We start from the raw sequence: 15,822 nt of genomic DNA, 5'->3' as shown, positions 1-15,822 counted from the left end.
TACACCGGAATTAAGTCACCTCTCAACCTCCACTGTTCTAAGGAAAACAACATAGCCTTTGCAATCTTTTCCGCATTGTATAATTTCCAAGCCCTTGTAAACCTCCCATGTACTTTCTCTAGAACAGGTGTGTCATTGAGTATTGTTGATGAAAGACACATTTTGTTGAAGCTTTTCATCTTGCACTCATTAGGACATTTTGCAAGAATACCAATTCAAATGGTAAAACAAACACTGATACAACATCAGAGGAAAGTGATGATTGGTTGACTAGAAGACCCTGATTGGTAGAGGAACTGCCATGAAGAATGCACCCGTTAGTGCTGATTGACAGTTAACAGACAGAGTTTGTTACTATTAAGGCATGTAGACTCCCTCTGAGCAATGGCTGTAACTTATTTTGTTGAGTTGAAGTATACACAGTGCATGTATATGCTCTTTCTAACTATTGATATATGTAGCTTGCAGTGTCCGTGAGTGTGTCATCCTGCAGAGCATGACTGACAATCCTAAATTTGTTTTCAGAATAATTCCTTGCACATTCATGATTATTCAGCAAATATTGTCTAATTGCAGAATCACCTCTGATATTAGACATTGTAAGTGGTATCTTGTTTGTTATCAACAGCTGTAGGGACCACCAGTCTTTGGGACCCATGACCTAAATATCTGACATCACATTAGCACTGAAATTCACACACCACTTTACACATTTGTGTGATAAGTGTAAGTACTGAGGATAGGATTATGATTACTGTTCATAATCTTCAGATGTCTCCTTACACAACATAATGTAAACTTGATGAGCAATGTGTTTGACCCTAACTGTCTTAGCCAACAAAGCAACTTCTCACGAGTGGACCACAAGAACTCGGGGGAAGAATCTCACCAATCCAGTTATCTGATCCAATAAATGATGTTTCTACAAACTACTGAAGAGAAACTCATCAGCGATGGTATCCAGCAAGTGATGAACCTCAAGACCCACCTATGCACTAAATCCCAAAGAAAAAGCATTCAACAAAAAAGCTGAAAAAGGCATGAGAGAAAGCCCACAGCAGAGAACATGGCACAGAACAAGAAAAATCACTTGGACAGAGTGAGTAATAAATTCCAGTGGATCAGAAATTGAAAGCATGAACAGCACCAGAGAGAAGATCTCTGAAATGGACTCCATAAAGGCAAAGTCTTCACAAAAGCCAATAAAGAAACTTGTTTTTTTTTGCCCTAGCTCACTTCGTAAATGTATGATGGAAAAGGCCTTGTATTTACCAGACCCTCTAGAGAATGAGGAGTGACCTGATCAGGCTATACATAGAGTATAATGGAGCCAAGAGTTTAACAGATCCCATATTGCTTTGGGCCTCAAGCGAAGCCAAACAAAGACTATTGCTTGGATTGGAGACAGTGCTGACATTATTCTTGTCAGATGGGCATAACAGAAGAAACTGCAACAAACAACAATTAAAGTGATGTAATTAAAGCCTTTGACACTAGTTTTCGTTTAAAGCAAACATTCAATATAAACTGGGCAAAGTTTAATTGGCATAGCCAGGAGCTAGAGGAAACCCTTGATTCTTTTATAAATGATCTGTATCACCTTGAGGATTTTTGTGAGCAGGGAATCTTGAAAAAAGACCTCATATGCAACACACTGCAGTGATGGTAAAAAATGAAACGCCATCAGAATTATCACAGCCCAAAGAAAACCTTAAGTTATCACAAACAATGCACCAAACAGACTAAACTTTGCAAGAAGATCATTTTTAACTGAGGGACCAGAATTTCCCTGGGACCATCCCACTGACTCTCACTCAGTCTACCTTGTTACCAAAAGGGCTACAAACATACCAGGAAGACAGAAACCACAATGGGAAGAGATTGCTGCTCTCACAATTGTTTCTTGTCTGTGTTGTGGTTGAAAAACTCTGTATTAGTGCTACTTCTGCCCAATTATCAGTGCTAAATGCCACACATGCAATATGATAAATCAATTCAAGGTATCTGTGGAAGGATACCAAGCGATTTCAACCACAACTAAGAAGTTGCAAAACAGACTATCTCAACCATACAAAAGCAAAACACTGCAGATGCTGTGAATCTGAAGTAACTTAGCATGCCTGGTAGCATCTGCAAAGAGTGACACACAGTTAACATTTTGAGTTCTAAAGGACTTCTTCTGAAGATGAAGATTTATCTGTGTAGTGCCTTTCCCTGAGGCAGGTGTGTGAAAATAGAAATTTTCCTAACTCCTGCTATCTACCTTGAAGTTGAAAATCCAGGACCTTCAACAGTAAATACCTTAATTTATATTGATTTAAGGCTAAAGGTGGAGATAAGTTGTTTACGAAAGCACGTAGTCAAAAGATAGTGTACTTTTCCTTCTCCCCTTATCTACATTGTGAAAGATTGTTACAGTGAAATTAGTTTTCACATTTAGGCAGCTTGATGTGTGCTGTTGTGCAAAGAACTGTAAATTCTTAATTGCAAACCAACCAACTGCAAACAGTGAGACGCTCGGCTACAATGATTGACTACTTTAGAAATTAAGCCTTTTACCAATTATCAGAACTATTAACAGAATAGAAAGATAGCTTATACGAAGTAATGACCTGATTTGCTGTTTAAGAGTGGGCTGAATGTCTTGCATTGAAATGCATCAAAATCAGAATGAATGAACCATGATTGTGTTTTGTTCTACCTGTATATAGAGACAGAAATAAATGCATTCTACTGTTGATTTCATTGTTTTGTTGTCCAGTAGCCGTGCAAACAGGATCAAAATAACAAAAACCCAACAAGCAATGCACTGGGAAATGGTAGCTTGATTTAGCAACAAGTCAATGAATTGATTATTTAATTTTCTGTTGATTTAAATTGTTAAACTACAATCAGTAGAGGCCTGAAGGGCAGCTGAAATAGTTAGAATGCAGGAAATACTTCACTGTGTACAGCATGGTAGTCCATTATTATATTTCCAAATATTTAAAGAACAGAGAATAAAGAAGTTTTCACTCTTAAAGCTTACTCCTTTGTATTGTTCTGGCTTCTTCATCAGTTAAGGAGTCACAGAAAATAGATCTGTATAACACCACCCTCCACACTATTATTTGTATATTTGTACAAACTATTTGAGATAGAGAAAAATAAAACTCCTCATTTCTGTCGAAGATGGTTATGTGCTGTTCTCTCTGCCTCAGAGCATCGTGGAAGTAGGGTCATTAAATATTTTTCAGGCAGAGGTGGATAGATTCTCGATTGGCAAGGGGATCAAAGAGTATCAGGGTAGATGGGAATGTTGAATTTGAATTGCAAACAGATAAGTCATGATCTTATTGTATGGCCGAGCAAGGCTTGATGGGCTGAATGGTCTACTTCTGTTCCCAATTGTGTGTGTGTGTGTGTTCATATATTATTTCCCAAAGATCATATTGGAGTGAAACTTTCCTCCACTACATTTTCCTAATATTGATTTAATTGTGAATTGTATATATAAAATGTGAGGTTATGCACTTTGACAGAAAGAATAGAAGTGCTGAATATTATTTAATATTCAGGGGAAGACTGCAGAAAGCTCCCACACTGAGGGATTTGGGGGTGCTTGTATATAAATCTCTAAAACTAGCATTGAAATTCAATGGGTAATAAGGAAGGGAGATGGAAATTTCAAAGGGAATAAAGTATAAAAGCAGGGAGGTCTCCCTAAACTGTACAAGGCACTATTCAGACCACAACTGGAATACTGTGAACATTTCTGGTCCCCTAAGGATAGATATACGGCAATGGAAGTGGTTCAAAGAACATTCATTAGGCTGATTCCAAGCATGGAGCGATCTTCTTATGAGGCAAGATTGAGTAGGTTGGGCTTATACTCCTTGGAATTTAGAAGAATGAGAGACAACCTTATTGAAACATGTAAGATTCTCAGGTCAGTTGACAAGATAGCTATGGAGAGGTTGCTTGTCCTTGGAGGAGAGTCTAGGACTAGAGGGCACAACCTCAGGCTAAATTATCACCCATTTAAGATAATGATGAAGGGTTTTTTTTTTCCTCACAGAGGGAAGTGAAATTTGTGGAATTCTTTACTGAAAGTGGGCTGTTGAGGTTAAGTCATTAGTTATGACCCAAAGTTGAGATAAACAGGTTTTTAATCAATCAAGGGTTATGAGAAAACGGCAGGAAAGTAGAGTTCAGGACTATCAGATAAGCCATAATCTCATTGAATAGTGAAGCAGAAGCAATAGGCCAAATGGCTTACTTCCATTCCTACACCTTTTGGTCTTACGATCTTATGGTTTTGTAAATGTTTCCTACCGTAAATCCTCTCAAAGTCCTCTTTGTAGAATATATTTTCCACTTCACTTTATCTCTACATGTCTATCAGTTTCCATTTTGGATATAAAGCATGGTGGTGGACATTTTACATGGCATTACATCTGCCATTGTGATGAGTTTTCTGGAGCAATAATTCATTCTTCAGCTCTTTTCTTATGCAAATGAGTCTTATGGTGGCTTAAACAGTGGATCACATTTAGATGGAGGGTGGCACCTTACTGGGTTGAAGGTTCTGATGTTGTATCTCAAGGTCACTCAAGCACTTGTTGCAAGCCAAGAACTCCACAGTTTCATTCTCACCACAGCCTGTCTCCCCTATGAAGCTGTCTGTCAATCATCAAAAGGGGACTGCCTGTTTTAATAAAGCCTCATTAGAACATCTGCTCCAGGCTGTCTGAGCAGGACAAAACATCTCTTCCCGTCTTCTTGGTGAAGCAACCTCTCCTGTTGGGTGCAGTCAGTTTGGGTTCTGGACTTCTAGGACATCTGAATTTCTGGTCAGCATCAATGCAACAGAAAGAGAATGATCTTTTCCCTGCACTTCACAAGGATTAGTGTCATATTCACTCACTGTACTTGCATACCCATAGGACCATCACTCAGTTTACTGTACAGCTGTGTCATAGGCATGCTACCTGCTATGCACTGAAGGTCTCACAACCACCATATAGTGCCAATTTTCTAACACTTCCTGCCTGGCCATTATGTTTTCTACTGGCCTGTTGGGGAGGGGTCCCTACCTGGCAGAGATTTGCAAGTTCATCAAGTGTTCATGCATATTTTCAACACAATCAACCCTTCTCTTTTTCTCATTACAGCAGAAACAGATAGGGAGTGCACAGATTGACAGAGACCTTCCTGATCTCCACAGCCTCATCTCCTTTAGAAGATGTGGTCCAGTTGGCTGTAAGGACCAAAACTGCTCATACAGTGATGGAGGGATCAGAATGGCAGAAGCCACTGAACAACATGGTTGCCTACTCTTCTCAGAGGTGCAGCCATTCCCATACATAGCAAAACACAAGGAGAATACTGATTGGTTGGCAAGTGGACTTCAAATGGTAGCCGCATTGCCATGAAGAATGGCCACTTATTAAGGATGATTGACAGTTAAGTATCAGGCTTTGTTAAAGTTTTAAACCAGAAAGGCCGACTCTTCTTTCATGCAATATAAATGTTGGTTTTCCTCTTGAATTATTATTCTAGCAAACATCCTGATGGGTACAAGCAGAAAATCTTTGACAAAATGTATCAGCAATATTCAAGTTCTGTAGTTCCAAAGGACTATCTTTTAGTTTTTATGTCATAGTCATCAGCAAATCAAGTCTTTTATTTCCTTTTAAGCTCCTACCTTGTGAGGCTGGCTAAATTCCTGATTATGTGGTGTTGGGAACAATTGGTGGTAGCAGTGCAGGGAATAGGAGGGTTGCTGGAAGCCAGCGGTGATTTTAATGTGGGGTTAATGAGATGAATCTTATATGCCACTGCCAGGCATGTGTTTTCTTTTAATTTACCTGTTTGATGGTAGCCTGGAGACATCTCCATGACCATGTGTTTCTGAGTGCGATTGACTGATTAGTACAGGAATTGTGACCATCTCTTTGAAATCTTATTCATTTTGGTGCACCTCTAGCTCAGAAAGGGCAGAGTCTTAAAACTTTTAAGAAAATCAATCACTGAATGGCTAGAAATTTGTGTCAAACAAATTAGCCAATAAAGGGACTCCTCTGTAGGTTGGATGGTGGTGACACGTGTGACCCACTGAAGGCTGGGGCAACAAAGTGATGTGGAGTTTGTGTTTGCATGCATGTGCGCGTGTGTGTGCATATATGTGCATGTTACTTTGGGGAGGGAGGAAATGAGTGTAGGAGGCTTTACAAGCTCTGTTGGCCTGCCATTTCCAAGTCTCCTCCAGGTACCTACTGTGGCTCTCACCTTGGCAGCATGCACCATCACTACTGTGTGGGTAGCCTGTGCCAGCAATGAAATACCTCCAGGAAGGGTGCCCAGAGGCAGGGAAGTGCTTTTCTGCTAACATAACACTAAGTTTTGTAAATTTTCTCTCGGTCTCACGTTCAAGCCTATGTCTGCAGAACATGGACAATTCCACCCAATACACACATATGCCTCCTATGATATTCAATGGTTTCATGTGTGTTTTCTGCTTCTTAAGGTACCACCAACACCATCAAACTTCTAGGCCAATTTTTTTTAGTTCTTGTAGAATCATGATTACTTGCATGAAATAATTAATGAATCTTCTATCAAATACTACTAGATCATAGGAAGAAAAAACAAAAATGAAACAAAAGGCATAGCACTTATACAATTTTCTAGCAAGGCTTCATTTCAGTATTCAAATGTAGTATTGGCATGAATTGTCCTGGGGAACTTGCTAGTAATTACATTAAATGAGACTATGGACTAAAGTTATTGCCAGTAAAATTATCTGCAATTGATTTATCCGTTTAAAGCAATTTGAAATGAATTTAAAAATACTAATTAACTTTACATCATTAGCGGATTTTTTAAAACCATTTTGAATTTCTTCCACAAAACCATCAGATTACACTGGGATTAGCCTAGGGATAAAGTCACTGCGATGTGAGTGAAATTGCTGACGGTGGATCTCCGTGATTTTCCTGGAAACTTGCACAATTTATAGTCAGAATGCGAGACTTTCAGTTATCATTTTTAATCACGGTGAATTAACTTCTGAAAAATGCTCAAATCCACACTCACTTCCAACAAGGAGTTGAGACGATATTCTTGGTAACATTATATCATGCAGCCCCAGTTATGCTTCATATATAATAAGTTTGTAGGAGAAAATTCTTGTTATGAACTTCTTCTCATTCACTTTATTTTTGTAAAACGCAATCCATTATTCAATACTTTAATGTAAGTGTCCAACTACAGAACTGCAAGGCTGTAAAAGTGAGATAATATGAAATACCTTACTTCTGAAATCACAGTAAAATCTCAATGTTGGCTGGGAGATGATACATTCTAATCCCCTCGTGACTTGCAATGAAACCATGAAGCAACCTATAAATTTGATAGTGCAATGGGGGAGGGGTTCTCTGCTCCTCATTGTAAAATACTGAAGGGTCATTTTCAGTCATTACCCAGTATGTCTTTACACACACGTCCCCACTTTATAGAGAAAATTATAACTCTTAAAATAAGTTTTAAGGAAAATGAATAATCGTGGGGCTAATACTTCCCAACATCATCATATTGCCCAAGGGAAGAAAAAATAATTGGAATTGAAAGCTAAATTTTTTAAGTTCTTTTTTCTTGCCTTCACCTTGTGTAAGGCCTGTGAACACAACACTTTGTTACTCTTCAGAAGAGCTGACAGTTGTGTCCTGGGCCACTCACTTGTACAAGTGTCCACTAGGAGGTGTGTAGAAGCAGCCAGAGTGATTCTCTCCCTTTCTGTTTTTTTTCCATCCCTGCTTGAAAGTGTCTACAGATCAGCACAGTTAAAGCTAAAGCTCACTCTGTGGAGGTCACTGACATCAACCATTACATTGTTAGATTCGCAGTTTTGCACACCATACAAAACCTTATTCAGCACAAAAGTACAGGTTGCTAACTGAGCAAAGCAGGCTTTATAGTGGGATAACAAGGTGTAGAGCTGGATGAACACAGCAGGCCAAGCAGCATCAGAGAAGCAGGAAAGCTGATGTTTCGGGCCTAGACCCTTTCCAGCTCTACACCTCGTTATCTCAAATTCTCCAGCATCTGCAGTTCTTACTATCTCTGAAGGCTTTATAATGGGTCTAGATGCAGATCAAAATGGAATCTTTGTTTACCATCAGTTTTCACTGATTGTCACTTTTTTCTCTTAAAGAGCCATACAATTCTTCATCAATCAATGTACATGGATTGGCTTTTACCTGCACAGACCTTTCACAAGCACTTTAATATCACCTTCTTATTACAACTGTAAGTAAATGCCCACAGGTCCTTCATTGTCTCATTTTAAGGCAATACTATTGTAGTGGATGTAAAGTTTCAGTGACTTAATTGCGAAAAGACTTGATGTCATAGCAATGTTATAAACTGACACTAGATGGCAGTGTCAGAGGTCATTCTGAAGTGGTTTATTAATTGCAACTTTACAAAATGGTGACTATGTCAGAAGCTAATATCTATTATTACTATAACTGTTTCCATGTTGTACCTTTTTAAACTTACTGGATTTTGAATTAACTATAAAGCAGGAGTACAAAGGGATTTTAGAAAGGTTATAATTATTGTAATTTCTGGTGGAACTCAAATATCTGAGAGTGATTAATGCACAAAAGAGGCAACTGAGTGAGGCAATGGAATCCAACATTTTCTTTACAAGGACACAAATTCAAATGCAACACAGTATGAAAGTCTTCTTTATGCACTGGCTGTAGACAGCAACAACATTTGTAGTATTAGCACCTTTAACTCATTTCATTGTTTCCGAAGGTTTGGGCATCGTTGGTTAGGCCAGCATTTGTTGTCCATTCCCAATTGCCCTTGAACTTATGAACTCTCTAGGCCATTTCAGAAGGCACTTAAGACTAATTTCTGCGGGTGTGGAGTCACATGAAAGCCAGACTGGTAAGGGTAACAGACTTCCTTCATTAGGGAAATAGACGTTTTTTTTTTTAACAACCATCACCACTTGTTACATGGTCACTATTCGGCTAGCTTCCTTTTCAAATTCCAGACTCTTTTTTCCATGGGGGAATTTGAACATGCTTCCAGAACATTTGCATGGGGCTCCAGATTACTAATCTAGTGACATAACTACCAAAGTACCACTTCCCCTTTAATATAGAAAAGCATCTCAAGAGAGGTGTTTCACAGCGATATAAGTTGACACACAGTCAAAGATGGAAACATTAGGTCAGGGAACAAAGGCATGGTCTTAAAGAGAACCTCAAAGAATGAGAGAGAAATTGGAGTGTCAGAAAATTAAATACCAAAGGAATTGGAGAACAATTAGGATCTCAACGCTGAACTCACTGATGGTTGTAAAAAACAAATATGGGTTAGTTTGGGTAGTCTTAAACAGTTCAGTGTGGGCATTGACACAGTAAAGCTGCCTCTAATTCAGGCATTCCCAGTTGAAAAGGTTTTTGTGGGGAATGGGAAATGTTGTCACACAGGTACAGAACACTTGCCTTGATTTGGTATTAAAGCTTGCTGTTGAAGTCACATGGTAGAAACTCTAGGCATCTGGTTGTGCCATATAGCAAAGGAATGCTTACTGCTTGATGAGCTTCCACAGAGAGATCACCCAAGTTGATAGACCAATCTTAAGTTGGATTTTTACACTTTGATATAAGCTTTGGTAACAGTAGGATTCATTTTAAGGTTAAAGAGGACAAGAAAGCAAGATGAGGGCTCAACTGTGATGCCTCCTCTTGTTAAGTATCCTGCAAACACTCAGAACAAATGTATCACATGTGAATAATAAGCTACTGGACAAAATACCTAAGAACCTGGCAAAGAACTAGCCCTTTCCAGACGGGGAACTACTGGGAAGATCTGGCAAAAAAAATCTATGAAAATGATTGCAAACATATTTATGTGACATTCCATCATTTTGACTGTTTTTTTTATCTTATCCAGCTTTTTTAAAACCTCTGAATTCAGAACAAAAATGCAAATGAATGCAATCATGTCTTTTGATCATACTCCCCATCAATAAACCTACGTCACCCCCTTCTTTTTCCCCTGTGCACCTGGTTAAGTGAGTTTCAATTCCAAATGGTATTCCATGTTTAGCCCGTGGGAGGTGCACTTGCAACAGAGGTTGGATTAAATAAGTGAACAGTCAGTTTTCACCAAAGGTGGGACAGTAAAAGCTCGCCAAGGTATTTTGATAAGCACCAAGTCGTCGACAGGAGTATTAATTATTGCCAAACCTCGAGTCCATCGTCGGGCCTTCCCCTCTGTAATACTGGAGATCTCCCGAGGTGGCTTTTAAAATCTCATTCCATTTAAACTACTTTCCTGGCTGCATCACCCCATTAAGCCAATCTGTGATCTGACATATTTAGAGTCATTTTCCAAGCTGTTGCAAACATCTTTTAATTTAGAAAGTCTATTTAGGACTTAACCGTGCCTCACTGATTTCAGTTCAATTGTTTCCTTAGCCAGTAGAGCATTTCATTTTTTTTTCCTGAAGGTCACTGCAGGATGGCTCACTAGCAGCGTACAATCTTTTTCAGCTATGCTGCATTCTGTGCTACAGTGTCATTAAGATAAATGGAACAATGCATGTGTATGTCTGCTTCTCCATGTACAATCATTGAACCTATTATCCTACAGAGTAAATTAGACCATCACTGAATGACCAGCTGGAAAACACACCACAGAAATTTAATTTTCTTTTTGTTCAATCGGGATGCCAAATTCATGTTTTCCTACAGTTTCACACGCACAAAACATTACATGATATTGGGTTAAAAAACTGTTAACAATACAACTTCCTATCAAAGATATTGTCTGTGGGTTGGAGCTAAGTAAGAACCAGTTAAAATCTTATCTTTCTGTTGGCAAAGCATGGGTTAAAATCGCTTGTTCCAACACTGCAAAGGTCATGCTAGCTGTTCTTTGGCACAGGCATTGCAATGCATGAACACTGAGACACAAACAAGCTTTTTACCATGCACCTATGCCTTTTTCCCACTATCCCCACTCTCCCCCACACAAACATACATCTATACACACATATATCTTATACCTGCTGTCAAAGTCCTGAAGCACCATTAAATTGCCTGGAACTTTCTAATCCATCACCAACCCAGGCCGCGTAACAACTATCAAAGTATTGCTGCTGTCACAAAAAGACCTTTCTTACACCCAAAAGAGAGAGATTTTTATTTTTCTCCTTACCTATTAGGCATCCTCCACAGGAGCTGGCTGATGTCTGGAAGGGAAGAATAGAAGGGAACTTGAGTTCAGGCTGAATTTTCCCAAATCCCACAGAGGCTGACACCAGGTGCCTCGCACACAAACATAAGCACTTCACAAGCAGCTTCCTGCCTCTCAGTGATGTCCATTCTCATTCTGAATTACACTGCCTCTGTTGTTGCCGCTGCTGCTGCTACAGCTTCTGCTGCCGCCTTGTTTTAGTATTCTGTTAACAAACCAACCTTAGTCTTCACTGCAGCTACATGAACATGCGTTAGAACTGTCCCAGGCAAATAGATGCTCCAGCTGCAATCAGCTGCTGCCTCTCTCTATCTGATGCTGTGCAACTACTGGCTTATTACAGTTCCGCATCTCCAACCACTCATGCTGAGTGGGGAATAGGAGGTCTTTGGAGGTACGTATTGTCTGGAGCCATTAGAAGTAGACTTATGGCAGAAAGCATACACAGCCTGCTGCTAGGGCTGGACAGCTCTTCTGGGACAGACTCTTAGCTGCTTCTGCGTTAAGCTGAGTTTATTATTTTCTTCTGCATTACCAGTAAAAGAAAACACTCCATTATCAATGATAATATAATTAAAACAACCCCACTGGATTAAAGGAGAGGAAGGGGTGGAGTTAGGATAATTCAGTCAGCACTCAGTTTTCACCCTGAACAGAATGACCTATTAGGTGTCTAAATTTGTCAGCATCATTTATTCATGTAGTGATTACAATGTTTCATCTGAGCCTGAGGGAGGGGTTTAGGGTGGGGGAGGGCTCTTTACTGTAAGTTCTAGTACTAGACTGTCAAATTGATAATGCGACCCTGTAAATTCTTAAAGTTTGATTTAAAACACAGCTTTAGTTGTTCCTTTTAGCCCTTACAAATTGATGTCAGCTAATCGTACGATTTCATTATTGAAACACAAATTGAAGAAAGATGAACAGTGGTGATAAAAGATTGCTTTATATTCTAAACAACCGAGAACATGCTCCTAATAATGAAAGAAGTTAGATACAGTTATTCTAAATCCCAGCACTGATTTTCGTGACTCAAACAGCATTTTGAAAGCTAGCAAATTTACTTGAGGGATCAGCATTTGTAGCTCTTATAAATACAGAATGCAGATGTAATTTGAGTAACCTGATAGCCATTTTTTAATAAATGCATTGTTTACAGTTTCAATTTCATCCAAGCGTGATTTTATTTTTTAAGACAGACATCCCTAGTCCCCTGCTGAACAGTGCAGAGAAAATTCAGCACTCAAAGGGTTACTCAGGTTTCCCATGACGAGTAGCTTTCATGAAGCAAAAAAATGCTTCCTCTAAACAGTTCATTTGAAAAAAATCAACATATTCAAGGCAACTTTCTTCTCTTAAAGCATCACTGTTAGGAGATAATTGAAATTAATTGAGGAAACTTTGTAAGCTTCCAAAATGAAAGACCAAAGGTAAGTTAATTTTAATGAATTTGGTCATTCCTTTTAGTTTTATTTCACATTTTGACTAAAAACTGCACCATAAAGTGTAGGAGAATGAATTTGACATTACAATGTTTTATGTGTTACCAAAAGTGAGTGAGTGGTGAACTTGTAATAGTATAAACAGTTTCCTGTAACTCATCAGTATTGAACTGCCATAATGAGTAATGACCATAGACTAGTTTCATTAGATTATGATTCAACAACATACACCAGGATTGAATTCAAGATAACATTGTGCTATATGAATATGTAATCATTTTAATGATAATGATTTTGTTATGGTATTGCATTACACATTTAAATTTGCATTGTTAATTTGTCCAGTTCTTAATGAGTTCACTGTTGTATGATGCAGACTAGTAAGACTAGAATATTATTGCAGTGTGTTTGGCTTACGCAGTAGTCGGAGGGAAAGTGATAATTTATACTGCCACAGTAGCATGCTGCAGTTCCAACTAAACAGTTTACTCCAATCTATCAATCAAATGTCTGACAATTTTCATCTCTTCTTTATCAAACCACTAGGTGGGGCATTCCACACTAGGAATTGACAATCCAATCTCTTGTTTGTCAGGAAGTACATTTGATGAAATGTGTCATTTTATTTCACAGGAAACCTGACAAGTATTCTACTTTCATTCCTAGCAAATGTTGTTATGATTTTCTGGTCTGGTAGAGGGTGCTGTGGGGGCTTGGGGGACGGATGCTGAGAAGGAGGTGTGGGTGTTACGGTATCTTGACTGGCACCATCTCTATTTACTACTTAAGTAGAATCAGCAGCTGTTAGGTCTTCTGTTGTAAGCTTCATTAGTTTTCTCATTGGTGGTTAGAGTCCAAAAGCTGTATGTAACACTCAGATTCACATTGTCATCTCTCAAGATCTGCCTATGACCTGGTGGTTACAGCACATCACCTTCATCATTTGAATTAACATCAGCTTTATGGATTAAATGTGCTCAGTAAACTCTAACAATGTACAGGCATAATTGAAAAGCATCAAAATGGATTGGTAGTCTTCCTTAAGAAAATGGTCACTGGCTGCCAAGAAAAGAAATATATTCCAGAGAAGACCATCATAAAGTAGATGCAATCTCTCCCTATTGTTCAAGTTGTTATTTTTCTCAAGAACAATAGGGTGGGTGTGTGAAAGAGACGTTTATACACATTGAGCCCTTTTATCACATATGAAACAATTTCAACGTCTATCAGTTTAGCAGTGGGAGAGACTATGTTCAACCTGAGGGAGCAGTATCCTGTTGCTAAAAACTTGGGAATCTTGTTTTGGATGTTCCATGTGAGCTCCAAAAATAGGCATAAGGCTCCTTAAGTATGTAAATTGGAAACTCACTCTGGTTTAATGATCCCTTTCCAAAATGAGTCTGTGTTTTTTTTTATCTACTCATTTGTGGGATGTGGGTGTTGCTGGCTGGCCAGCATTTCTTGCCCATCCTTAGTTGCCCTTGAGAATGTGGTGGTGAGCTGCCTTTTTGAAAAGCTGCAGTCCTCCTGCTATAGGTTGACCCAAATTGCTATTAGGGAGGGAATTCCAGGATATTGACCCAACAACAGTGAAGGAATGACAATATATTTCCAAGTCAAATGGTGAGTGGCTTGGAGGGGAACTTGGAGGTGGTGGTGTTCCCATATATCCGCTGGCCTTGTCCTTCTAGATGGAAGTGCCCATGGGATTGGAAGATGCTGTCTGAGGATCTTTGGTGACTCCAACCACCAGAGAGTTTGCCGCCGATACCCATTGATTCCAGTTTTGCTAGGGCTCCTTGATGCCACACTCGAATGAATGCAGCCTTGATATCAAGGGCTGTCACTCTCACCTCACCTCTGGAATTCAGCTCTTTTGTCCATGTTTGAACGAAGGCTGTAATGAGGTCAGGAGCTGAGTGGCCCTGGCAGAACCCAAACTGGGCGTCACTGAGCAGGTTATTGCTGAGCAGGTGCTGCTTGATAGCACTGTTGATGACACCTTCCATCACTTTCCTGATAATCGAGAGTAGACTGATGGGGCGGGAATTGGCCAGGTTGGATTTGTCCTGCTTTTTGTGTACAGGACATACTTGGGTAATTTTGCACATTGTCAGGTAGTTACCAGTGTTGTAGCTGTACTGGAACAGCTTGGCTAGGGGAGTGACAAGTTCTGGAGCACAAGTCTTCAGTACTATTGCTGTAATGTTGTCAGGGCCGTAGCCTTTGCAGTATCCAGTGTCTCCAACCATTTCTTGATATCACGTGGAGTGAATCAAATTGGCTGAAGGGTGGTATCTGTAATGCTGGGGACCACTGGAGGAGGCCGAGATGTATCCACCCGGCACTTCTGGCTGAAGATTGCTGCAAATGCTTCAGCCGTATCTTTTGCACTGATGTGCTGGGCTCTTCCATCATTGAGGATGGGGATATTTGTGGAGCCTCCTCCTCCGGTGAGTTGTTTAATTGCCCACCACCATTCACAACTGGATGTGGTAGGACTGCAGAGCTTAGATCTGATTCGTTGGTTGTGGGATCGCTTAGCTCTGTCTATCACTTGCTGCTTTCGCTGTTTGACATGCAAGTAGTCCTGTTTGGTGGCTTCACCAGGTTGACACCTCATCTTCAGGTATGCCTGGTGCTGCTCCTGGCATGCCCCCCTGCACTCTCCGTTGAACAAGGGTTGATCCCCTGGCTTGATGGTAATGATTGAGTGGGGCAGATGCTGGCAACTTCATCCAAATCTTCAGTAAGGCCTATGGATTCATTCCATGAATCTTTGAGCTTCTTACTATGAGAGGCAGCACAGTGGCTTAGCACTGCTGCTTTGCAGGGACCCAGATTCAATTCCAGCCTTGTGCCACTGTGTGGACAGTTTTGTGCATGTTCTCTCCTTGTCTGTGTGGGTTTCCGTCGGATGCTTTGGTTTCTTCTCACAGTCCAAAGATATGAGGTTAGGTGGGTTGACCATGGTAAATGCAGGGTTATGGGATATGGGATTATGGTGGGGATGACAGTCTGGGTGGGAAGCTCTTCAAAGCAGTGCAGATTTGATGGTCCAAATGGCTTCTCTCTGCACTGTTAGAATTCTATGAGAATCACTCAGATGTAAGTT

This window comes from Rhincodon typus, chromosome 5 (assembly GCF_021869965.1).
Source record: "Rhincodon typus isolate 14 chromosome 5, sRhiTyp1.1, whole genome shotgun sequence".
NCBI classification, from domain to species: Eukaryota; Metazoa; Chordata; class Chondrichthyes; order Orectolobiformes; family Rhincodontidae; genus Rhincodon; species Rhincodon typus.
Note: the sequence above shows the minus strand (reverse complement) of the source record.